The following is an 8,622-nucleotide window of genomic DNA, read 5'->3' as shown; positions in this document are numbered from 1 at the left end:
ATCGAGTAACCTGATGAGCTCTAACTGTCCCACACCAATGGCCGAATCTATGACCGCGTTTAGGGAACCTCCTTCTCGTGGAGCTTGGTAAAGCGCCTGGCGTGCAGCATTCGTCTCCCGGTTCTCTCTACGTTCTCTCTGGACCGTCTGAGCTGTCAAGCTGCTGAACTCCGGCGTGTCCGGAGTTATACGTACGTCCGACATATCCGATACCGACAAGGCTGGACTGGAAACCGCGGACGTGACCATCATGGGGGTGACTGTTGCTGTTGTTGTGGCCATTGCCATTGCCGAGGCTGCTGCTGTGGTCGTAATGGCTGTCGCCATGTTGGTTACTGTGGTTGTTGTTGTTGCCATAGCCGATGTGGTCGGATCAGGAACCTCACTAGTGTAACTATTTGCTCTGGTATTGACCATTAAACCTACTCCAACCTATAACCTATACTACTAATTAAACTTGATGACAATTCCAAATTACCAAATTCAGCCAACTCAAACTCTAAATACACTAATTATGTCTTCTTCTTTAAACGCAGATATGAAAACCAAAATTCACAAACAAGGTAGAAAGTGTAGTGCATATATCCTACTATAAGGTGGGGAACAAGTGAGAGAAGAGCAAATCTAAGCGGATAAGCGAAGCATTCTAAGTTTCCAAATAGGACTTCTCCAAACGTATCCGGAAACTGCTTTCTCTGCCGTAATGTATTGTATGACCCTGAGATGCTGTAGTATATTGGTATTACGTTTGCTACCTACGGACATAACCACACGGCTGTTGTTGAACACATAAAGATAAACCCAACAACGTCTCATGTGCTTTGGCTCATGGGTATGATTGTATTAAGCGGACGGACAGGTAAGCAAAAGTAATTTGGGCTATTGCAGTTAACTATTGTATATAATGGCATCTCCTTCTCTCCTCAGGCCCGTCGCAAACGAAATGCGGATACCAAAATCCTTAAGCTTCGTGACTTACGGGAGTTAAAGATTAGTAAAACACCGTGCCACATCCTGCATCTAACCAGCTTCCAGTCACCACCAGTTTGGCACGCGATCCAAGCTTTTGAAAACTTACGATCGGGACTCAATCCGGTAACCGAAATCCGATCAGTTGCTGGCTGTGGCGATAAAATGATGCGGTCAACCCGATAACTCGGGCCCCATGTTGCGGGCGCCATTCTTGTCGTGGACCCCGGAGGGTCCGAACTGTCTCAGCGGAGAAAGGGGACATAGTGTGCTGGCGGGCGCTGGCTGTTGGCGTTAGAGCTCCGGCTGTGGCTCAGTCTGGGGCGCGGTTCTTGCCAACACACCATGTCCAGAGACAGCTGACAAAAAACTAAATTGAAACCAGCTCTGGATGGGCTAACAACACAGGGTCATACTTACTTTACGGCAGGCACGTTATTCGCCTTCTTACTCGCACTTACCGCTATGGATTCGCTCTTCAGGGGGCACTGAGACATCCTACAGTGCCCTGGACGGCCCACCCCAACCATGGTATCCGTTGTCCAACAGTTTTGGATACCCCAGAATCGTCTCCCCGTTCCCCCTCTACAGCATGGTGCACTACCCCTTCCTTACCTTAATGATCTACTCTTCCATAGCGAAATGAGAATACTAAGCCAAGTGGAATTTCATTTCTACGTTATAAAAGGTATGTATGGGCTTTATTTAGAGGTTACATCCTCTGATTTTGATTCTATACGTTAAATTAACATTGATCAAAATATTTAAATGTTAAAGAAAGCTTTATAATTACTGCAATTTACAAAAACAAAAAAAAAAAAACGCAATTTTTAAGGCAATGCAAAGTAAGAAATTCAATTAATTAGATAAAGATTAAAACAGATCAAACTTCTAAAATCAATCCAAAAGGACTTAAAAAAAAAATAAAAAAATTACAATATATATATATAACTGTTTTTTTTTCTTTTCAGAAAAGTGCCTTTGTTGCGTCTGTCAGATCGCCGGACTGGAATGCTTCGACGACGGCTCCCCTGGATAGCAAGACAATTTGGTAGCGGAGGTGCCCTGGATCTCCCTTTTTATGTTCTTGGTAAGTATGTATAGGTAGTTCGTGTAATGTCTTACCCTCAATAAAAATATATAATTTCTTGTTTTTCTTTTTTTTTCTTTTAGCCAACCTGCAGGGACAACATTAAACGACCAAAGGGTCTTTTATTTAAAGTGTATTCCTAGTGCCCTAGAATGAGCTCACCCTACTTCCTAGGTTGTATCGTCCGTTCAATCACCGGACTGCAGATATGAAACCCAATGTCTACCCTGTTTGCTGCCTAAGTTATTCTGTTTTCTTTTTTTTTTTTATTTCTTATATTTTTATTCCAGGATGTGTGTCAAGCTAAGTTTCTCTGTGTATCGTTCTAAGTATTGAACATATAAAAAGGAGCATACATCGGCCTACCTTGGCACCTACGGGCTGCTGGTGCAAAATTCCCTCGGGGACACTGGAGCAGATGGCGGCGGTGGAACCAATGATGAAGCTGGAGATGCTGATGAGATGATGATGTTGTTGAGGATGGAAATGTTGACGTTGCCGTGGATGACGATGGTTAAAATTGCAGTAGAGGTGGGTATTTATTATTTGACAAAAAGTTTTTGTTGTTCTGTTTAGTCTTTGCTATGTTTTATTCGTGGCTCAAATTAACGTTCTTTTTCAAAGCTTTTTATATTTCACAGGATCTTTTTTCCTTAGCATTAATTAGCACTAATAAGTTTATTTAGCTTTAAGTTGATCTAAAGTAACTTCAGCTTTTTTACTACAAAAGCTAGTCTTTATTCCTTTCACAAAAAAAAGGAACATTTATTTGCTTTTAAATAAAAAACTTTATGCCTTTGGCATCACATATTCTGATTTGTTTTTTTTTCTTTTGTTTGTCAAGCTCACAATCAAAGGTTTGTAGAACACAACATAACCTTTTCTTTTTTTTAAAGTTTTCTCTCTTTTTGAAACACCACTTTCAACACTCTTGAGTACACCACCTCTTACTGCTTGCACGGCTCCATCCAAAAAGAACTCGTCATCTTCCCTTTACTGTCCATCATGGTTCCCCCAAGCCATCATGTCCACCGAGGAACCATCATAAAATTTTGTTTTCCAAAATAGCAAAAACAAACAACATATGGTTTCCTCGATTTTCATTGTAGTAGTTACCTTTGTATGTGGAGGTAACATATGCTGGTATCGCAGGGTTGCATTCACCAGCTGCCATAAAAAAACAGACTGTTCAAACCCAGATGTCGCTCTTCTCTAATCAGACATAGGGTGACACGCTACACATCTTAAGTGAATACAACTTTTTGGCCACATAGAAGAATTGGCCACGTATAAAAAATTCATTTTTATTTGTTACATGCTCCTACATCCTACCAAATTCTTCTTCTACTATTTGTGATAGTAATTTATCTGCTATAATATCTGTTTTTAAGTTATCTAAATCTGATTTGTTATTTGCATTTAGCGACATCAATTTACCATAATTTTTTTGGAATCAACAAATTGACAGCAGTGTTCTCATACCTGTTTTTGCGAATTTTGTGAGTAGTAAGTAATTTGAACCATTGCTTAACTATGGTATGTTTCAAGTGAATCGTATATTCAATACTCAGAACAAATTATTAGATCTCATTTTCGTTAATCAGCCTCATGATGTTTGCATAAATTCTTGTAATCCTCTAGTGTTATCAGAAGACAACTATCACCCAACTATGTATACAAAAATCCATCTCTTTATTAACCTTTTTCCTAAAACAGATTATGTAAAATTTAAAAGTCCTTTATCCAATATCGTTTGGGAGGATGTATTAAAATCTAATAATCATAATGTGGTGTTGCGTAATTTTTATGATACACTATTTACATGTTTTTCTAGTATTGTTATTTAAGGTTATTTAAGAAATATAACATGTCTGGTTCTTCTACGGATTTTTCCAAGTATTCAATTTCTAGGTCGGAATATAATACCCAAAATAATATTGCCTACCGTAATTATATATGCTCCATTAAGCAACGGGTAAAATCAGAGCCGAAAATTTTTTATAAATTTGTTAATTCGAAGCAAAATGTTGCGCTCTTCCTAACACACTTAAACATGGTTCACTAATCGCCGAAGGAAATAAAGAAATATGTAACATGTTTGCTAACTTTTTTGCCCCGACTTATTCCGATAAAATGTATGATCAACTCTGAATATTCGTACGAGATTCTTCAATCCTCTTTAATAAGTATGCCTCGCATAACTATTGATGCCGTTTTTGAGAACTTGAAATCTCTAAAATGCTCTTTTAAATCAGGCCCTGATGGGGTACCCCGCTGGAGTACTAAAATTTTTCGCTAATCACCTTAAATTGCCTTTAACCGTGATTTTCAATAGATCTATAAAATTAGGCCTTGTACCTGAACTATGGAGAATTCCCTTATTATTCCCCTATTTAAATCAGGATGTAGGTTCGATGTATCAAATTACAAAGGCATTGCAAAGTTAAGTACTATACCAAAACTTCTTGAAAAGATTATGACTGATAATATCTCCCATCAAGCTTCTTCTATTTATTTGGATGCGCTACACGGGTTTCGTAAATCTCGATCAACCGTTACAAACGTTTTACAGTTAGTAACTCTTGTCAATGATGGATATAGGCAGAGGACACAGACTGATGCTCGGTAAAATCGGGTTTTCTCCTGTATATTTGGGTTAGTTCTTACTTATCTGGACGTGTGCAGGATTAACACTTCGGCGATTCTTTTTCTAAGTCAATTATTGTAAAATCCGGTGTTCCACAGGGCAGTCATCTAGATTCAATTATTTTTAATCTGTTCATAAATGATTTATCTGGTGCTATTAAAAATTCTTCATTCTTACCATATGCTGATGACGTCAAAATTTTCCAATCGCTCTGTGTTCCTTCTGAGCACGATATGTTACAACTCGATCTTGATAACTTTTGTTTGTGGTGTAATGGAACTAAATATCTCGAAATGTAAATTAATGTCTTTCTATAGAGCGCAACAATTGTCAAAAAGTTATCATCTTAACGGTCGTGAAATAGACATAGAAGACACTTTTCTAGATCTTGGAATTCTCTTAAATCGTAAATTAAATTTTAGACAACATATTTCTATGATGGTGAATAAATCTTTTAGCTCTCTTGGATTTATGAAAAGATGGAGTAAAGAATTTGAAGATCCTTCAGTTATTAAGAACTTATATATTTCTCTTGTTCGAAGTACACTTGAATATGGATCCGTTATTTGGGATCCGGTTTACACTATTCACTGAAATAGAAGTGAGTCAGTACAGAAACAATTTCTGCTATTTGACCTTCGTAATCGTGGTGGGAATTATCAAACACTTCCTCTTATACGGTTGGATTAAATTCAATAAAGCTTCCTACTTTCAGTAGCCACAGGAAAATGTTGAACATCACTTTCATCTTAAATGGTTTACACATGAATTTGAAGTCCAAATTTTTGTTGAGCTGGCTTAATATGAACGTCCAAGACCAACGAGAAACTTTCAATTGCTATTCAATATCATCAAAGCGATTTTGCAAAATTGATCCTTTTCGTCGTATTTTTTTAGATTTTAATAAATATTACACATACTCTTAAAAAGAAAAATAATAGTATACTTAAATCCTAGTTAAATATCATTTTTTATGTATATTTATATTAGTCTGTAAGGATATATGTATCTATAGACTTAAAAATATTGAAAAAAAGTTTTAAAACACAGTGGAAATATCAAAACTATGGACATCTATGCATATAAATGAGAATTCAGAAATCGTGCAGGGATATCGAAAAGTGTCTTCGTGCGATTTGGTGGAATAAGTGATTCTAAACAAGTAAAAAGGCGTTAAGTTCGGCTGGGCCGAAGTTTGGATACCCACCACCTCGAGTATATATGTAGGCCACCTTTCGTCAAAATCTGGTGCAAAACTCATGCCTTATGCCCCATAGCAGCAATATCAATGTATGTTCCGATTTGGACCAAATACTAATTAGTAAAAGTCATTATTCATTTGTATATGACAAAATATTGGTCTTTTTAGTAGTTATATCTAAAAATAAACCGATCTGAACTATATACGACACGGATTTTGTAAAGCATAACATAAGTCAGTGTGTCAAATTTCAGTGCAATCGGATTAAAAATGCGCCTTATATGGGGTCAAGACTTTAAATCGAGAGATCGGTCTAAACGGCAGCTATATACAAATCCTGATCGATCTACACCAAATTGCAGAAATATGTGGAGAGGCTTGGCCTAGCCCAACTCAATGTTCCAAATTTCAGCAAAATTGGATAATAAATGTGGCTTTTATTGGCCTAAGACCCTAAATCGGCGGATCGGTCTATATGGGGGCTATATCAAGATATAGTCCGATATAGCCCATCTTCTAACTTAACCTGCTTATGGACAAAAAAAGATTCTGTGCAAAGTTTCATCTCAATATCTCTATTTTTGAAGACTGTAGCGTGATTTCAACAGACAGACGGACGGACGTGTCTAGATCGTCTTAGATTTTTACGCTGATCAAGAATATATTTACTTTATAGGGTCGGAAATGGATATTTCGATGTGTTGCAAACGGAATGACAAAATTAATATACCCCCATCCGTCGGTGGTGGGTATAAAAATGATGCAAAGATATTTGAAATTCTAATATCATCATCCGTTGCAACTTGTCCATATTGCAAACTCTTTGGGAAACCATTACATCGACTTTTTTTGTTAATAAAACCATAAAATGATTTAGGATTGGAAATCATCTCATTCTTCATCTTGTTTTGTACCTGCCATACAGCTGCTTATTCATAATAGTGTATTTCGACCTTGCTACTGAATAATTCGTGTAATCAAAATGTGAACCACTTTTTTGGAATTTTCTATAGAGTTTATTCTTTCTGTTCTTTCTATTGGTATCATAACAGGACACATAGGACTACGAGCTCACTTACTTAAAATCGGTGCGGCAAGTGATAGCATGTGTAGGGCATGCGGGGAAGATGATGAGACGTTGGAGCATTTCCTTTGTAATTGCCCGGCTTTCGCGTCCAACAGATACCGGTACTTAGGTGGAGACACAATATCAGACATGAACCAACTTAGGGGAGTGGTATTGAAATCAATTAAGGATTTTGTAAGTAACACGGAATTCCTAACTTAAAATTTTCTTTTTGGAGGTTACTTTTTTTAGAGCGCACAACAAGCCGATTACTAGCTTAGGTGTATGTCCATAGTGGCATGGGGCGGATTAATATCTGCGCCCTCTTTTCAGTCTAACCTAACCTATTCTTTCTGTTCTTCAATTTCGACAATGCAGGAGTATTCCACGGAGGACCAACTTTCGTAAGTAGCATTTCATCTAAAGAATTCATTGAATGCAGAGTATTCCAATCCATTGAACTCAGAAGTGAATTCAATTTAATGTAATCTCTCTTTGAGAAGCAATATACACACTTATTTTGATATGGTTTCCTACGGCATATAGAAAGGAACGATGGATGTGAAGGTCTAAAACTGGGTGATATTTATCCCCTGGACGGATAATGGGGTCAAAAGGAAAAAGCAATATATCGCGGGGATGACTTTCGAATATGAGATCAAGGAGTTTTCCACATGAGTTATATACCTTATTTATTTACCACAGATGCATTTTGTAGTACTCTCATTCATTCCATTGGGTAACAAATCGTTAATATTAAGATTCTCAATCCATCTCCAGATAGATTAATATAAATGAAATATGTTTCAAGTACGTTTCAACACTTGAACCCGGAGTAATGTATGAACAGGTAATAGATATGGATGCATATCTAAGACGGATCTTAACAGTGACAATTTCAGTATCAACCGGTATGGGAAAGAAAATTTCTTCATTAGGTAATTCAGAAGAAACAGCTAGCAAGACACCACCGCCTCTTCTTTTGGAACTATCTACACGATCACGTCTAAATATCTGAAACTTTTGTATATGTTATAACATTGTAACTAAAATCGTAACTCTCAATATATAAGGCTGATAATTTAGTGCTTAAATCTCTAACATTTTGATAAACTAAATTAAACATATCAACAAAATGTAAAGAAATTATGTTTTTGATTGAGAATTAGATACATAGATAGAATACATCAGCTTTGGGGACATCCCTATATATATATATTCGTGTATAATAGCTTTTGATGACCAAAAACAAGAATTAACAATGGTTTCAAAAAAACTTCAGGAACAATAATTTTAAAAGAGGTCTTACTTCGTCTTTCCCCTAATTTAAATTTGAAGTTTTTTATATTAGTGGCAGTGTTGGTTTTGCTTTTAATATAAAATAAGATATCTTCTTCTGTCGTCTCAGCAGCAAATATAGTGCATTTAGGTACAACCACTTTCAGGTTGGGTGGGATAGGTGAGTTAGGTAAATGAGGAGTGACTTGAGGAGAGAAAAATGCTCTAAATTCAGTCGGTGTGATTTCCTTTGATAGATCTCTATTTCCAATTGATTTTTCGGTAGATGTATTTTGAGAGGGAGTTTACTGAACATGAATCGATGGTAACGGTTGTGAAAATGATTAAATATTCTCTTCATTGGCTGGTTT

General features: G+C 36.8%; 1 long non-coding RNA gene across 1 annotated transcript; it reads left to right on the top strand.

Annotated features, from left to right (window-relative positions):
• The first annotated feature begins 3,308 nt into the window (after window positions 1-3,308).
• On the top strand, window positions 3,309-8,074 carry LOC106092645 (uncharacterized). The gene is made up of 4 exons (XR_009397374.1): window positions 3,309-3,418; window positions 3,483-3,565; window positions 6,960-7,168; window positions 7,226-8,074. It is a non-coding gene; the product is annotated as an uncharacterized LOC106092645 (long non-coding RNA).
• Window positions 8,075-8,622: the final 548 nt, after the last annotated feature.

Source organism: Stomoxys calcitrans, chromosome 2, assembly GCF_963082655.1.
Source record: "Stomoxys calcitrans chromosome 2, idStoCalc2.1, whole genome shotgun sequence".
Classification (NCBI taxonomy): Eukaryota; Metazoa; Arthropoda; class Insecta; order Diptera; family Muscidae; genus Stomoxys; species Stomoxys calcitrans.
Note: the sequence above shows the minus strand (reverse complement) of the source record. Positions and strands in the feature narration are given on the sequence as shown.